Source organism: Pyxicephalus adspersus, chromosome 1 (assembly GCF_032062135.1).
Source record: "Pyxicephalus adspersus chromosome 1, UCB_Pads_2.0, whole genome shotgun sequence".
Taxonomy (NCBI): Eukaryota; Metazoa; Chordata; class Amphibia; order Anura; family Pyxicephalidae; genus Pyxicephalus; species Pyxicephalus adspersus.
The window spans coordinates 20,358,668-20,378,341 of record NC_092858.1 but is presented as its reverse complement, the minus strand read 5'-3'; positions in this window follow the sequence as shown (position 1 = coordinate 20,378,341).

Below are 19,674 nucleotides of genomic sequence, written 5' to 3'. Positions count from 1 at the left end.
ATTTTCTGTTTTGAAGCATGAAATCTTTATCTATAGGGCACACATGGTCTTCCAATGCACTAAGCCCACCTTCAAAAGCAGATTTGTATTTGGCTTGTGAAAGAGAGACATCCTCTTTAAAAGCCCCCTGGCTGTTGATCAGATTGTCTAGCAATCATCCCCTCCTTTACTGCTGAAAGTAATTCCATTCATGGGTTGGGGATACTCAGAGGATAAGCAGTGCTCAGGGATGAACTCAGGTGTTGTACTTTATGCATCCAAGATGGAACAGGTGGGTGCTTCCTTGGGATCTCCAACAAAGTCAGCAGGCTTAGAAGGTTGAAGATAAAGGAATGTTAGGTCAACACCAACTTTCTCCTTGCCCGGTGTTCTGCCATATTTTTTCAGGATGGGCTGCTATATCTTTAGCTTTATTAGCCTGCTTGGGGTAATTTGCTGAACTTTGTTGAAGCCATGTTGTCAGTATTGGGCCACATAGCCTTCCTTGAGTTTTCAGGTCATACCAACAGCAGTTGAAAAGGGTTTGAGCAATGGTGGCACCTAGGTGTGTCAGGCAGGTCCTCTGGTTGGCTCTACAGCATGCAAGTATGCAGGGAGGGGATCTTTATAGGGACATAGGTGGAAGCTCCAATAAATATGTCAGTTCAAGGCACAATCTATATTAAAGTATTTAACAGTATGAGATGTTATTAGTGATATAATTTATTATTTAAATAGAGAAAAACATGTACCCCTACCAGTTTTTCAACTGCTTGATAATTGTCAGCATTAATGAATACATTTACCAGTATAGGATATTTAATAGTTAAATGGGAAATTGATGATATTAGTGAGTACATTCATGGATAAGATATATCCATTTGTAATTACATAGTATAAGCTGATTTAATAGCCATTATTACAGCTACACATGCTTTTAATATCTTACGATCCTATTTTCATAATGAGAGAAAATTACCTTTCATAATATTTGGGATGGCTCCAATGTTTTTAACATTAAATTGTTTTTTTTATACCTTTTATATAAAATTAAAAAATGTGGTGATAGGTTGGGTTTGCCCTACTGCTGGTATGTGATTGACCATCTAAAAGAACAACCATGATATATGAAAATGCTTTAGGAAAGGGTTGCAATTTTAAAATGTAAAATAGATTTACTGGAGTGGAGAATATCTTTTTTTTCAAAAATCCCTTGACGATGACTGGTTTTCTTAAAGCTTAAACAAATCATATCTAAAGAAAAGAGTTTCAATAACTGGAAGAAGTCACTGCATGCAGGAGTTCAACACGACTCACCTACATTTATTCTGCTAGAATTGGATCAGGTTAAGAAATGAGTAGTTAAAAGAAGAAAAAGAGGTCTGACCTGCAGATGATATTTGCAACGACTTGCAGATGATACTTGTTTGGCAGACTAATGCTTTGTAGATGTGAAAGATAAATGTATTAAAACTACAAGCTGCTACCGGCTTTGATCCACACCGCTGACTACGCATCTGTTCCTAACCAAAGTACATATTCTTTTTTGTTTGGAAAAGATTGAGACCTCCCTACAAAAACAGCAGTAGACTCTTTTCTTTGAAACCTGGGAATCCTTCATCTCTACCCTCAACAAGACACCAGCTTCAGAGTTGCTTTGCAAACACGATCTGGTATTTATATGGAATATTAAAGAGGGATCCTCCAATTTCTATTTAACCTGTTAGTATCACTACTTTGAAATACTTTTAATTCAAAAATTATTGAATAATGGGTAAAAACATTTTCACATTTTCTTAGTAAATTGAATATGAAAAATATGTAAACCTATTTGGTAAACATTTGGTGAATATTAGGTGAAACCAAATTTCTAAATGTAAGATAGCCAGATATCATAAATAACAAATCAACAGATAATAAAGACTGAAAAGAGGTGGAACATTATAGGACATACTCTACACAACAAGACAGAGCCATAGAATTTAGAGCTCTAGATTAGAACCTTTAAAGCTGTCAACAATAAGGCAACCAAAGATGAAAAAACTATATAGAGAGAAGCTAGAATGGTGGAATGACCTAGCCAATGACAAACAACTCTAGAAGACATTGCTAACTACCCTATGGTCCAGTGGAAGCAATCGGAAATAAGCAAGGAGGTATTAGTCACTTTGATGTTTGTTCATGGGAGTTCTGTGTTTTTATGGACCACCCACAACAACCAATAAAAATTATTATTATAATTAACTTATAATTATATAGCACCAATATATTATGCAATGCTTTACAAAGTCCTCGGCCATTTTACTAACTGCCCTTTTGTTGGGGTTCACAATATAATCTCCCTACCATAGCCATATGTCATCAACCAGCACTACAACATAGTCTAAGACAAATGTTGGGGGAAAGCCAAATAACTGCAATAACAGCAAGTTTTAGGCATGTGGGAAGAAACCCTAGTGCCTGGGGGAGAGCAAACAATCAAAATGCAGATGATGTCCAAGGACTCTAGTGCTGTAAGTGCAAGAGTGATAGCCACTGTAAACTGGTCCAGAAGAACATAGCATAACAAGTGTAGAATAAGGCACAAACATAAACCATATTGCAAGCATCCGAATGGCGCAGAGTTGCCTGGTCTTTTTTTTGGTTAACACAGAAGTGTAGCAACTGAAATGCTTTAATTTTAGTAAATATTGGAAAAATTCCCTCCAGCCACATCATAGTCCCACTGACCCTTAGAACTGGACTGGGCACTGAGGATATTGGCTATGATTCTGTGCTTCACTGCAATCAATGTAATGATGCTCCAATTAAAGGGAAGATAATCAGGCACATACAAAATGTTGATGGATTTAACTTTCAAGCATGGGTGGACAAACAATTTGCCATAAACCCTGTGCTGTGACAAAGAAAAGCAGAGGAATAAGATATACTTGCAGTGATGAATGTTTTAGTGCAGTGGTGTCCAAACTTTTTTCACCTGGGGGCTGCATTTGACATTTGCAGTTACATTTTCCTTTTCTTACAGAGAAATTGGTGTTCATAGAGAGTAAGGTGATAACTATGTGTGACTGGGCAACATTAAATGATGGGTATAAGATTTTATTGGGGGGACAAAGGGGGGGGGGGGGCAAAAGGCATTTCCTACTGGCTCCATATACATGCCTCTGTTCCAGAGAAACTAAGGGCCACAGAAGGTAAATGGAAGGGACTACCATAAAATATATTGTAGCGTAAAATAGTATGAAGATAATTAATTGAATTACTGTATATTTATTTTGTATAGGTTTTACCACACCTAAATTTGTCACCAAATATAGTTCAGCCAAGTGCAAAGCTTTATCCTTAGTCGCTCCCAAATTTAGAACCAAATAATGTATAACCACACCTCGCACTTCATTTTTGGCAGCATACCCCCTAACAACCATCAGTCAATCCATCAACCTTTCCTTTATGTTTAAGGATCTCCTACTATGTTGTTTATTGGGGCATTATTACAGTGATTACAAAGGAGCACCAGCCATTGGGAATCCTATATACATTAGAATCCTAATCCCTGGCTAGTCCCTAATGTACACAACCAGTTATTAATATAATGTGCACAACTAGCAGCCAAATTGTATGCTCCATGCTGTTTACTTTTACAATAGACCCCCAGATATACTTAGGGGGTTAAATGAACAACAGTGATGGCAATTGTAACATGTTACCCACATCTGGAATCAAATTTCCTATATACAGATGAATACAGTGTAAAAATTAAAAGAAGATGAAGACTTAAGTTACCTGGGAAAAAAAGAAACAAATATGCTATTGACTTTTTTAGACTAAGAAGTGGGTTAAAGCTGATCCTTGGTCAATATACAAAACCCCTCCCACCACCTCCCTCTAACCAATCACTGATAATTAAAAAAACATTCAGAAAGCCATTTTTATTCAAATAAACCCAGGTCAAAAAATGCTTGAGTCTTCTCTTTTTCTTCTTCTACCTTGCTTACAGAGGGAGAGAGTAGAGGGGTATCATTTTCAGGGTTCCTACTTCTTATTGGCTGACCAGCACAGGGGTAATTTTGGAAGCTAGGAGAGGTGACATTTGGGAGCAGCCCAGTGCTAGCAAAGGATCTGGAGGACAGCTTTAGGTGACAATACAAGTTGCATCTGAAGGTTAAATAACAAAACCCCCCCATGGAATAAATTAGAGGAGAGTAAGTGGGTAGTTTTTTTTTATTTTCGCCCAGAATTTTATTTAGTTTGGTACTATGAAAAAATGTGTATGCTCATCTATTTCATAATGTATTGAAAAAAATACATTACATAAACATGTTTTGGGCCCAATGCCAACCCTATAAAATATATAGCATTTAGCCTACCTTAAATTAATATCTAGGGTGTGAATCTCATTTATTTGCGATTATAATTCCCATCCTTGTGAGGACAGTATTTTACATTCATTGATCTGTCACTTGTGCTCCAGGGCTAATATTACATATTCAGAACATTACTTATGAGTTATAAATCTCCAATCACAATGCTAGGGATGGTGCTTATTTAACACTTTTTTTAAATTTCTCACCTTTGCATTGTGTAAGATGGTTTGCAGAATATAATGGAATGTGGTATGTTCCTTCTATGTAGCTGCCTTAGGGTATCTGATTGCACATAGCAGTTTGATGTATGTTCTTGTTTATTGTGTAGTAAGTCGAGTTACATGTGAAAAAGTTGTTAACTAACTGAGTCCCAGCTGCACTTTGAGATATCTAGTGCTGAAGAATAAAACATTCAACATTTTCAACTTCTTTTGTTCCAAACCAGCATTAAACCATCCACATAGGCTTGAGATAGATGTCAATAGAAAACAAACTTTTGTGATTGTTTCCAGTGACAGTTGAATGAGTGTTGTACACACAACATTGTTCTGTTCTTGCTGTGCTCGCTTCTGATTGATCATTTAATCGGTGGCAGATTTTCACCCAAAACAAGCAAACTGTTCGACATATACTGGATGACTATCATTTGACCTGTACTTAGCTGACCAGTCCTCCAACCATAAAGCAAACTTTTGTGATTAATTAATTGTATTTATTCTTATTAAGTATTTTATTTCCATTTTGGGTCTTCATGTTATGAAATTCTATTATAAAGCTGAAACCACTGAGGGATCTATTTAGAATTGTGCACACCCAAACTACTTCACATTAGATTTAATTAAAAATGAATCATAAATAAAATGTTTATTTGTACCTTTTTCTAATTTTTATAGTAAATAAAGTGTAAATTTTGGATAAAAGTTGGGTGAATCTTTGGTGAAGAAATGTATAATCCACATATGCCCATGCCAGCCAGTCCTGGAAAGTTATGTCATGCTGACATTAGCTTTATAGATTTTTCTTGAGTGTACCCCACTACAGGATAGCTAACTGAAACGCAAGCCATGATGTGGACATCAAAGGAAGATGGCCACTTTGAGTACTTCAAAATATACTTTTTTAGTCCTTCAAGCCAAAGGAAAAAATTGTCCCCAGCAAACCTGGAACGAATCTGGTGCAGGATCAACCCAAGGTGTGCTGCATCACCCATGTTCTGTCATGATAGTCTATCTTCTCCAGTCTTCGAGTGCTATAATAAATCAGGCCCATTGGGTCAGAATAACATGTTTTGTTTGTTCTTATAATATATATACCCTTTGTTGTAATATTTACAAATTAAAAGTTTGCCTTTTTGAATTTAGGGTCTCATTTTTTTTGGAAACGCAGCTAAATTTAGAACATATTAATTCACAAAGGTGAAATAATTAAGGTAAACTAGTCATTAAAGTGCACTGATGCATGAAGAACATTTTGACATGTTGACAAGATGTACACATTATACCATGACATAAATAGCCTGTTTTTTTGTTCTCCGTGGTTTGTTTTGCTTATATAGTATCTACTTTACTGTAGGGAAAATGCAATTAAAGTTAAAGGTTAATGAGATTCTTTTCAACTTCATAAAATATAGCAAACATAATTCCCATCTATGTGAGGGCATGGCTGTTTTAAATAAGAGCTTATTTTATTGTTTTCATTAATTTAGTTCATTTTTAATTATATAAATTTGTATTCATAATTTTTTTATTATTTTATATTTTTTTAATTATATATATTTATATAGTGGACCTATATCAGCCTTTCTCCTTTCCCAACATATTTAACTTAAAGGAACTCTTGAAATAGATTTCAGGTCTTCAGGAAACCCCTGTTATAATTACTATATTGATATCTTTCAGTAAATTCATATGGTGGTCAATGGGAAAAATGACCAGTGGTAAGAATGCCACGTATACAGATAGCCAAAAAGACTATGGTATACACTATGGTGTATATTGCCACAAATTGCCCAATGCTCATGAAACCTCTGCAACCTCTGGAGGAACCCTAGCATTCCACCAAGCCCTGGTTGAGAAACACTGATCTGTATGAACAATAATGTCAGAAGGAAACATGTCTAGTGCAGGAACAATCAACCATCAATGGCTCAAATAGGAATCTGACCGGTGGAGGACAACATTCCCGCATTTGTTAGCAGTGGATCAGGTGGACATCAGGTAAGCAGAAAGGTAAACATTAGTTCAAAAAACAAAAATAAAGGTATTTGTGTTGTGTGTGTTTTGCAGGGTAGCAACTTACACTTTCTTGCTTCAACTGAAGGAGCTGGATGTCAGTGGATAAGTATCAGTGTCATTGTATTTATCTGTCTGTCACTTGCAACCCCTATTTAATGTTCAGTTCTGCATAACATGTTGGTACTTTAAAAAAGTTTAATAGTTATAATAGTATGGTGCTGAACCTGTGTTTACACATGGGCTGATTCATTAATTTGAGTTGATAAATTGTTTATAATATTTACTTCAATTATCCATGTGCAGATGGGATGAGTAAACAGGAGTTTGTTGTTTACATGATTGGATTGGACATAGCTGAATTATTAAAGATCTGCAAGAATAGGGATAATTTTTATCATGGGAGAACCTGGGTGATCCAGCAAATATCAAATGGATTTAATACAAATTATTTACTAATAATTGTAAATTCTGGACCAGATCGATTCCAGGTTTGCTGGGTTACCCAGGATCTCAAATGATAATTTATCTTCTCTAGTCTAGGAGAGCTTTATTAAATCAGGCCCTGTTTGCAGCTTTGTCCAGGGCTGTGATAATATTTACGGATAATGTTAGAAAATTAAAGCACATTACAAGAGAAAATTGTTTTCACAGTATTAAAATTTTACAGTACACTACTAAGTACATTCACCTGTGCCTACATACTAGTTTCAGGCATAATAAAGTACATTCACCAATCTTTATTTACCATTCAAATATTTTCATCCCAAATTTCATGGAACGAAAAAAGGAAGCACTATCAATAAAATAATACCAATTGCTTATAAATATCTCTAAAACTGTAAGAATGTGTTTGTATCTTTCTATGTTTTTTTACGTTAGTAGATATATACATAGCAAAACCAAAGGAAAATTCTGCCAAAATTGCAGTAAATGTGACGTTAGTAATTCAGCGAATAAAAACTTCTTATCCAGCATTTCATACATAGCCCTCTATGTGGCTATATTTGAAAGAGAGGTCCTCATGGGCTACCATGGCACTTTTAAATGTTCACATTCTGATGATGTCTGTCCATATTTCTATTGGACTGATACTATTTGCATGGAGTTTGTATGTTCTCCCTGTGTTTGCAAGGGTTTCCCCCAGGCACTCCACTTTCCTTCCACCTCTCATTATAATACTGGTAGGATAATTGGTTTCCCCCAAACTATGTTAGGAACATTAAACAATCACCATGGAAGAGGCATTGTTAGATTGTGAGCTTTAGTTAGTGACATGGCTATGGACTATGTAAGTGATGCACAACATGTCAGGACTAAATACCAGATTGCAAAATTATTCATTATAATATGTACATGCATTCATCTGATTCTTTGTGTATTAATATTGCACCTAAAAAGTTACTCTCAATCATCTGCATTTGTATCGATTGGAACATTTCCAAGTTAGCCTGCAATGACCGGCAATGAATTTGCAGGTTATTTACTCTAATCACATCTGCCGATTCATCTCACCACAATTTATCCACCTACACCCGGCCACACTCCTATAACACCTGCTCAATGCCCACACATTGCAGGTCCTTCCTGTGTATCACATTGATGGTGTTCCCTGGTCTAACAGGCTGCATTCCCACACCCATCACTTTCGCTTCCCACCTTTCCTGGCTGCACTGCCAGCTCTGTAGCTTTTGCAAAGGAAAATTCCACTAAAAGGAATGATAAATACTCAAAAAGTCCTAATAACAGAAAGAAAAGTTAATAATGAACTCAATAATATAAAAAATATAATATATAAAATATAAAAAGACATGATGTATGTATATATTTATATAAAAAAAAAATTGTTTTTGTAAATGAAACCTGAGTTCTGTAATCCCACATACAGTTGCACTTGATTAACAAAGGAGCCAATCTGGTGTGCTAAATGCACTCTCAATGAGGAGAACATTCTGGTTGAAAAAAAAAAGTTGGAATTAGGAATAACTAAATACTATGTTGCATTTTCACTGTGCTGTTTAAAGGGGAGATAAAGGTAAAAAAAAAATAAAACAATGTGAGTAGGTTCTTTATTGCAGATCTGCAATAAAACAAACCTGTTTGATCATAATCTTTTCTATAATTGTACAATGTGCCGCAAATGCACAGTTCAGTGTATGATTCCAACATTGTTGGCTGCTGGGAAATAATAAACTTGCATGTGCGGCCAATCAGGATGGTTGAAGATTCCAAACTCAGAAGGGGATCGGTTAAAAAAGCTGGCACCGGAGTTAGCAGAGGGAGTTTAGTTAAAAGATCGCAATCAGGTAAGTTTATTTTGTAGCAGAAGGGACATCTATTGTCACTTCTACAATAAAAGACCTCTCTGTGCCCAATTTTTGATTTTTTTTACTTTTTTTTAACTTTAGTTCTGCCTTAACAGTTAGAGATGCATAAATCCTAGAACTGGACAGGAAGAATCTGAAGGTAATAAAGTTGCTTTTTAGGTATTTCCACTGTGTTGTTTTTCAGGGTTTAATTTCAGGGTATTTCTTAGGAACAAGAACTATTACTAGATGTACCCTATACCTTAGTTGTACTTATTGGATCTCCCACAGATACCTGTGGTACTCAACCATTTCTTTAAGAACACAGTTGTCCTTTAATTCTTTATCCAGCAGGTGATTGCATAAAGTAAAAAAAAAAACAATGACGAAAATGAGTTGAAAACAATATCAATTGCACCTTAAACAGCTCTTTACGCAATCTAGCCTGAGCACACAGACTAAGCTGTGAGTCAAGGTTGATCATCAGCAGAAAAAAAAAATCAAGTGCCTTTTGTATTACAATACAACAAAAAGAATGAAAAGTGATTGTGACATTTAAAATGATGTCCTAATTTAAAATCTGGCAAATCTCCAGCTTAACTCAAAAAAATTATTTAGAGTTTCTGAAGCATTTTCGAAAGGTTCTAAAAAAAACTACTCAAGGTCATTCCGATGCTGTACCTGTCATTTTATACATTTCATTTTCACAAAGAATGTTCTTATGTCACATTTATAGCAGAAGAAGTGGGTAGGTACTAGCCTATAAAACAACAATTTGTATACAAATTGTACTATTCTAAAATAAAAAAATAAAATATATAACAAAATCTACCCTACCAGGTAAATAGATCTAAAGGTATTGGCATGTGGAAATGTCAGTGGAGATTAAAGAACCAAGTGGATGAGCAGTGAGTGACTCTTTGCTAGTTTATGATTTGCATCTGATCAGCAGACCAGTATTATTTTTGTTTGAAAGACTCTTTAATAAAACAAACCTAAAACAAAATATGTCTCTAAATATAAATAAATCTGCTCTTTAGGCATACAAAAAAGAGACAAATAATGGAGCTCTGTAACCACTAATACATATTTAAATATATTTTTCATTTCAATTGTCTTAATTGGTGTTAAGAGAAGAATACAAATGGCATAATACAATTCACATAAAAAACAAAGCGTGTAAGTGTAAGTAAACAAAGAGTGTAAGTAATAGTCAAGGAAATATAACCCTACTTAAACAAAAAATTATATGTAGGTAAATCAAGTTAATAGTCATTACAGATTTTGCAAACAAATACTAAGAATTTAACTAATTTATCTTATTTTCATTTGAGTTGATCCCTAACTGTTTTATAGATATTGAGAGAAAATGCAAAACCATCTCCGGAGAATATTAGACCTAGCTGCTAACAATGATGACATGGTGAATGATGGAAACACTAACTGAAAGTGGATTATATTCTATACCTAGATGGAGGAGTACTGATTTGGGGTTCAGGTTATAATAGAGGAAGACAATTCCGATATAATTTTAAAAACAGAATTCTATAAAGATCCAAGGGAGATACAGGAAAAAAAAGTGAACTTGTTAGGAGTTACTTCTTTTCTCAAGGGGACAAGGTGGCTACACTATACCTCTACTGGCACTTATTATACGCAGTTATTAGAGACTTCTTTTTTAAGTTCATCATGTATGATCACTATGGATAGAGGGCTCAATCACTAACTCTGCCTCTATGAAATGAATTCCTGACTTTGTTTATGACATAAAGAATAACTAAACCCAAAAAACAAAAATGAAATATATTGAAGCTTATCAGTCCTTTGATGTGGTGGCTTCAGTAGTTTTCATTTTTTCAGGCACAAAACTTTTTTAACATGTACATGAAATACCAGTTCTTCTTGCCATTTGCTGCAAGAAAAAAAAAAACAATGTTATCTCTCCCAGTAAACTACTAATCCCCCTATCTTTATTGTGATGGAGACAAAGAGAGAAACACATTTGAAGTCCAGCCTGGGTGACATCCAAGGCTTCCTCCACAGATACAAATGAACGAGTAAACAATACAAAGTATTTTGTATTACTCCAGTCTGAAAGCACATGTGGCCTAATATGAATTTAAATGATGCCAATTTCTTAGAATGTTAAAAAAAACATTTTTTAGCTAAACCTGATTGTACTGTCAACAATGTGTTGTTTAGGAAAGAAAGTCCCATGGCTTTTTTTCTAGACTTTTTACTTTGGTGTTGGCTGCCACATGGCCAACAAGGCATGAGCAGTGGTAATGGCATTGGTAAATAGTTATGTACTGTTTTTAGATGCAAATGTTGTATTATAACAACATACTGCTAATTTAACTTTCTGAAACATGTCATCCAGTTCCTCACAACCTCCTGCACAAAAAGAGATAGGCAAAAAGTCAGATTTTGATTTAGATCTGAACTCTGTAGACATCAGTTAATAAATGTGACCTAGAAGTGGATTGTATGAAAGAAAGCCAAACTGGATGAGTTCAGTAAATTGTTAGGGTTAAGTATAAAGTACTTTGTACAGTTTGCTGGATAAGCATCTAAAGCAGTGTTTATTAATTAGGATTCCGTAAAACCTTAGGCTTCCTTCAGAGGTTGCTAGGGGTTCCTTAAGTAATGAGCAATGTGTGCTTCTCAAGTCAGTTACCACTGCCACCAATGATCTTTCTGGCTATCTATAAAGATGACTTTCTTCCAAATGAACACCACCCTAATATACCTTGAGCTGTGGATAGAAGTAAGTATAGAAGTGGTTCCCTAAGATCTTAACGTTATTTCAAGATTTCCCCTGAGTTAAAAAGGTTGAGAAAGGCTAATCTAAAGTTGGAAATTAAATTTGACTGTATGGTGAGCTTAGCAATGGTAGTTTATGGTTGAGACTCTAATACTTAGTATTATTCTGCTGCTAATTTTCTTGGTAGGTTTAGCTGCAACACAGCACAAATTCAGGGATTAAACTAATTAGAATAATATTTTTCTTCCAATAACCTAGTTAGGACGTAAACCTCAAATAAAGCGTAGGTCTCATCAGAAGCCTACAGTTACCTCATATTATTTTCACTACATACTGCCATATGTAGGTAGTCATCCCTTCCACTTGTGGCCAGAATGACTGCTCTTTCGATGTAGGTATAACAGGTTTTGGCATCGGCTCTGACATGGAACATACAAATGTTAGGCTTAGCAGGAAATAAGACTGCTGGTATTTCATTTGAGCAAGTAGTGGAGTTGAAGGGACACATTTAAAGAGGAATTTACCCCCTCCCAAAAAAAATTCTCCAGGAATTAAATATTTTAGCAGAAGAGACAAGCAAAATGACTTTTGCCAAGAAACCTTTCCTAACTCCTGATGGCTTTTTTTTTTTGTTCTTAGAACAGGGCATAATCTCGATGAAGGTGTTCAACCTGACACATCCGCGAATAAACCCACCAGGGGCAATCATTATCGGTGGCCATCCAATGGCTGAAGATTATAGCCATGGACCTGGAGAAGTCAGGGTTGAAGATGGAAATTACGTTCAAGTTTAACCTAATTGTGGGTCTGGATTAATAAAGCTCTCCTGGACTGGAGAAGATAGACTTTTATGGGGAAATCTTGGTTATCCAGCAAACCTGGTATTAATCTGGTCCGGGATTAAAAATATTTACCAACTAATAAAAAAAAAAATTTTTTTTGGATCTTACCAGATATGCTTAATCACATGGGTTCTCTCATGACAGTCAATTATTTCCAGTCTTAGAAAGCTTAAATAAATCAGGCTCTGTGTACAGATTCTCCACGGTGAAAGCATGGGATTAAATCCTGTCACTAGTATACATTACCCACATAGATAACATAGCCTGCATCTGATGATCAAACATGGCTGCCCCTTTAGGAAAATTCTACATAGTAATCATTTTCTAAAACATTAACACACTAATTCTTTTTTTCATTAAAATACACAGTTTTATATATATAAAAACAGTCAATGGAATGTACATTACCATCATTAATCATACTGTGATAAATGTACCTTCGACAAAGTGCCTATGGGCAAGAGGATTATTTCTCTTAAATTTTTTGGAAGCCATGGATGCTGGCTAGAATTCTTTGACGAGATTACACGTGTCAAAGAACATGAATATTACCAGTTGCATTCTGTTGCATGAAACTTTGACAACTAAGTCATAAAATGTAAATGTAGCTCTCAAGAGACTTTCTTTACTAAGAAGTGTCACAAACCTTTTAAACTTTTAATGTGCTGTAAATTTAATTTCTTAATTTTCTGTGTTTCACAATGAAATAGTTAGTCTAAGCAACTTAACATTAACAAATGTAGTTAGGTAGGATTAATCAAAGGGGGAGGGTTGCAGCCTATTGTAAATTTGCTTGAAGAAGAACCTAAAGCAGTTGTTTTAGAAAGTGTGTGAACCTACATCATGCTTTTGCCAGTTGCCAATGAGGAAATCCATCCTTATTCTGGTAGACCATTATCTAAATTGTTACATTCGTAAAGAGAACAGTAGTAGAGGGGTATTATCATGAACGGGCTATACTTTGTTCTCCCCTAGGCCAGGAGCCTTTGCCCCCCCCAACATAACAAATACAAAAATAAAGCTACCATACAGTGCTGTCCTGTCAAATATTGCCACCTGATCACCATGTGTGAACCAAAAACTACCTAAACTAAGTTAACTTTCTTTGAACCCTATTAACTCTGCAATGGATTCTTCCAGAGAAATGCCACCCCTCACTATAGCACTCTAGTTTGGTCTTAATAGAAAACCAGCCCCGGATATCATACAATATGATCTGTCTCTGTGTCAACTATCAAAAGTAACATTTCCCTTACTTTAGGAAGATTTCTACTCCCTTCCGTTAACATCTTTAGGACATGAAATAAAGATAGATATCCTTAATGGGGGCACAGACAACAATGAGAATCATCCAGAGCTTTGTACCCATAATTTACTCTGTGCCAAGAATGTTACTATAAGTAAGTGAATGTTTAAACTGTGTTCCACCAGCAGTGCACCCAATGCACAACTGTTATGTGATTACAGCTACCAATCTACTATTTGTTATTTTCCCAAATGACAATAAACACAGCAGCAACAATTGGGTTGAGTCCAGCAGCATGGAATTACTCCTGCATGTTTGGATGGAGGACACAGCAAGTTTCATTTCACTGAATATGTAATCCTTCTTAAACAAGTGGCCCTATTCTGACTTATTTTGTGGATTTTTTTTATCTTTACAAAAATGAAATCTCTGTTGATTGGGTAGGCATCTTAAAAAAGAACATAAATTCTTTGTAAAAACATAGTGTATTTTAAACCAACAACAACAATACAGCTTTGTCATTTAGTACATTGTGAAGTCATTATATTCATCAAAAACCCATTTGTTATTGTTGTGTTTCGCAGCTATCTTATCTGCTTCCTCAGAATTTTTTTCTAAAAAGATGGGAAAAGATCCATCACAACTATGAACAATGGTAATGACTCCATTAGAATCATCATATCAAATGATCATTAATCAAAAGAAATACATTCAATTGTTTATTTGCACTTATAGAATTTGAAAAACTAACTTGTGCAGAATTATAAAAGGGGACTTTTTTATATATCCAACAATACTTTCCTTTGGTGTACACAGGAGGTACTTGAAGGAAGATGAACACGTTAGTGATGTTCACACACATATAGGGAGCTCCATCCTGGCACTCCTTACTTGCAATGAAGACCTATATCTTCAATAGACACCACACCACATCTTTACATAAATGCAATATTCTATTTAGGCAAAGAAATGAAAGTTAAAAAAAAACATATTTTTATGTAGAATTGATGCCCATAATTAAGGTGCCATAATGTCCCAATCAACAGAGTTTCCATTTTTGAGAAAGATAAACTTTTAGAAAACTTTCTTTATTAAAGCACAAATGTACTATAAATAGGTATTTAAATAAAATTTAGCAATCCAAGCCCACGGAACATGTCCTTCATTAACTGTATCTGTTGTAAAATGTTGACACAATTACAATTACTTGTTGCTTTTTCAGATCAGTAAGAAAAAAATATTAAAAGTACACGTGTATTGAAGTACTTAACATCTACGGAATGTTGTTTATTTACCTGTGTTGTGCAACTCTCATGGATTAGATATGGTTCTGTACTGAGGTAAGAAGATTAAAACTTGTTTTGCGTATTAGTATTGGCACTGTCTCTAATAATAGTCATTCCTAAATGAATAATGGCCGGCTCTTCAAGTCCCAAAAAAAGTAATACAACTGATTCAAAAGTCTTGATCAGTCTTGCATAAAAAGCCCCCCCCCCCAGCACATTGAATTTTAATTAATTATGACACACACTGTAAAGAAAGAAGACCATGATGGGTACACACACTTAAATACACTACACTCAATAGGTAGATAACTTAACATTCATTGCTCTCAGAAGAAAATTACCCTTTCCATGGTCAACCTATCTCTACTGGAATTGCATACTAAATTTTTAGTAATTAAGTAAGTAATGCTATACATGTTCTTTAGATCAGTGTTTACCAAACTCTTGGTTGTCACAGAACACTAACTTCACGGACTTCGAAGCACGCATGCGCAGGGAGCAATGCGTTACTTAAAGGAGAGGACACTTCCCCCAGAGTGACGTCATGATGCCAGAACCCACCCACTCCAGAGACACAACCCTTGAAAAACATAAATATGTTGCTTGTTTAGATATACTGGGGAATCCTATATATGTATGAACTCTTTAGATATTAAAGGTCACAGGCAGTTATTTTTTCCTTTCTTTTTTTTTTAGTTTGGATAGAATAAGTAAAGGGTATAACTCCTGTTGCGGTGAATTGCCATCTGTTGTTTGATTTTTCCCACACGGCCTGTTGTGCTTATCAGACAAGAACTTAGAGCGGATCTCTAGTAGCAACACAAAATCAGAAAAACATTTTTTAAGTTGCCTACTTTGAGGTTTTTGCCTCTTGCCCTATCATCGCCAATAATCTTGGGGCTGCCCTGGCTCTGTAGGCACAAACCCTGGATGGACTGGTAGAATGGTGTCAGTGAGTGGGGCTCCAGCAGTTTTTTAGTATCTCTTCCTCCAATGAATTCTAATTTAGGTTCAGAGGAATAACCAATGTCCTATGTTGATGATGTGTTTTTCTTTACAGGCAGTTTACTTCTCACCTCCCTATAGATTATAATAATTGCCCAACTGAGTTGCTACAGTCAAGGGTGACTTCTTTTTCTGGCTTCTTTTTAACCCCTCTCTGCTAGTTCCTAAAACCATGTTGGACAGGTTCCTTAAAAAACTCACAGTAACATATCTTTGCCATTTTGAAGAAGTACGCTTTTAAGTTGCAAAGTTTCATTTTCTTAGGCTACATCATTTCTGATCAGGGTTCAACCCTGGATCTGGTGAGTATTTTTTATTACTGCCTCTCTAGTTGGAAATCTTCAAGCAATTCCATAACCCAAGGACTGCTTTCCATTGAATAAAGAAGAAAACCTTGTCATTGTTGTCATGTCTTATCTGGAGGCTTTCTCTTTCTAAAGACACCAAAGCCTGAAATGTAAAAATGTGAAAGCATGCCTATGGGGCCCCACACCTATTAGTACCTTTTTGTCCTTCCCATTCCCAGGTAAACCATGGCTGCACATTGCTATGGACTTTATCTTTCATCCAGTCCACTACCAAGGGTTTTCTGTCATTTGGGTAATGGCAAATCAGTTTATTGAGATAGCTAATTTTGTTCCTCTTCCTACACTTTCCACCACCTAAAAACTGTCACAGGTATTTATAGACTGTCTGATGAGGCTAATTTCTAATTTCTTAACCCTGGCACATCCACCCTTGTTTCCGTATTATCGCACTGTGCAGATGCAAGCTTAATATTTTCCCTCTGGTGGCATTGTGCTGCCCCTTGGATGTGGTGGGTGCAGCCTGAGGCATCCTCTTTGATGACCCTGCAGCTACTAATCCCTTGGACCCCTAATATTGAAATAGTTTGTTTTAAACTGTTGGATCTTTGCCTTATATTTTTAAAGAAAATTTGCATACAACAGTGTACTTTACAAATGTCTTCAACTGTACTTTTTTTCATTTTGGAAAAACTTATTCAGGCCAGGTCTACTTTAGAACAGGAGGAATAAAATGGAACACACAATAAGTTCAGACGTTTTATGTTTTTATAACAGCAAAGAATCTGGCACAACTTTTAAAGTAATCTGCTTTGCCTTCAGATTTTTTCTTATATATAAACAATGGGTATTGTGAAGAAAGTCTCAGTCACGAAACTTGACCATGTTTCTGCAACAATGGAATATCAGCAATGACTTCCCTTTCAGGGCAGGAATCAATATGATACCTTAAAAAAATAGCGTTAATATAACCTGAACAGTACATAAATGTGTCTTAAATTTAATTAGAAAAAATATGCTGTGTAATAGGGAAAATTTCTAAATGTTTATTGTGCCTTAAAATTGTATCTTTTTCTTGAATTCTTTTTTAAAATAGCAGTGCCCTTCCTGGTATGTCAGTCTACCTAAGAAATCCTTTGCCTAAATCTTCATAGCTTTATATAAACTGTATGTGATCTACAGTGAGTGGAACTTTAGTTCCACTTTAAAGCATATTTTACAGGACAATGCAAATTGCCATCCAAAAACTCCCAGTGTCATCTAAAATGAGAAATCGGTTGTTTTCAAAACCATTTGTCTTCCAAGGCAGTCATAAGCACTGCACATAGTCTAAAGTACATACCCTGTTTCCCCGATTATAAGGCACTCTCTTATATTTTTTGAAATGCCAAAATATGCCCTGGGTCTTATTTTCAGGGGATGTCTTATTTTTCCATGAAGAAGACTACAGTACACATTTATTGTTGAAAGTCACTCATGTGCCATTTTTTTTTTGGTCGCTTGAAATTGGGGAACATATGTATTCCAGTATTTACCACAACCACCTACTGTGAAACAGAGTCTTAGAAAAGGAATGTTTGACACTTTAAAATGCACCAACTTGTTTAATTCTGATATAAAAAGTTGAGCAATGTATTTATTTATACATAGAGAAGTAGGAAGGTATGTCCAGACTGAGAAGGGTTCAGAAAATTAGCAAGGGATTCGTTGGTATTAATACATTGGTCTGAATATGACAAATTTCAAAAACACATCCTAGAAATGGCTTCTAATAATAATATGTATTGTGATATTTAAACAAGAAGTTATAACAACATGAACATAGTCACAATAGATGTTACAACAAATTAATATTAGTTATGTGTGATTTTCTCTATTCTTGAGCGTGAATGTTTCTGTCTTGATGTGTTTCGCCCAGTTGCGCTTGTTTAAAGGAAAATAAGACAGAAAAGTGCAAAAGGTCAGCTCAGAGGCTTCCAGTTTTAAAAGGGCCAAAACTCCAGGTCTTAAATTGGACGTAGATAACCACCTGGTTAGTTTTTACGGGGTGTTGTGCCCTAATATCCAATATTGAGCTAACTCACAAGTTCCAATAGGTATCCAAGTGGCAGGCTGTGCTAATCCTAGTAGGTAGGTTGCCCCTACTGATATAGCCTGTATTAAAGGAAGTGGGGGCTGATGGAGGTATGATGCCAGTGTGTAGGGATGTAGGGATTCCTAATGGCAGAAAATTGCTTAGCACATGCTAAGGTTTACTGGGCGATTTGGATGACTGTGTGGACTTAATCAGAATGCCTGTACCCAGTGTATAGTGACAGTACCTTAGGAAATTTGGAGGGAGAGACAGTTAACCTACCCATATGGCTATTTGACATGTGGGAGTGCCAAGAGCAGTGTTACTCAACAAAGGTTGTTAGGGTTTCCTTGAAAAATGAGTACCGTAATTTGTGTCTCTCTGGTCAGCTTAAGTAACATCAATAATCTTTTTGGCTACATTTTTTTTTTTTTTGAGGATGACATTCTTAACATTGATCAATAATGTCAGAGGCATTCTTCCCAGTGACCACCATGCTAAAAAACTGTGAGCTGTGCATATAGTAATTATATTAGGGGTTACTTAAAGACATGAAAGTTATTTCAAGGATCACCCCACGTAAAAAAGAAAAATACAGGCTGGCCCAGAGGAATCTCATAAAACACAAGGAGAAAATACAAAACGTATTGCTATAATGGTAGTATCTTTGCCAGTATTCAAACCAGGATTCCCTTGTGCTGCAAGACGATCCATGCCCCCATATTTGTGAAAAATATTAGGATACGGCTACACACATTTATTTAGCTAAGAATACAAACACTAAGAAATTCTGAAATCACAACAAACATATATTTATCACAAAATAAAGCCATACATTATTGCCTGTCCTCATATCTTGACAACTGCATGAGCAGGAATAAAGCCATTATGATTAATCATGGGCTGGTGATCTTACATAAACAATCTCACATTCTGCAGTTTGGGACTAAGTTGCTGGTTGTCTGACGTGCCATGGAAGGTTGATCATGCATATCGATGTACATTGCTAATAATTCCATTCCTTCCAGAAAGGATATACATCCACATGTCCTTAGCCACATATCCGGGGTGCCTAATCAGTCTAATCAATTATATGGTGACAGCTGTGTGTGCCAGCAGGTGCCACTTGGCATGGTGTTCATCAAAGACAGATGGATCGTCACAGTTAAAATAAAACATACTTTGCCTAATGAGTGACTTTCATCTTTATGCGCTAAACAAATATCCTTGGCTGTCTTTATCAACGTCTTGGTAAATACAAGTGTAAATAAG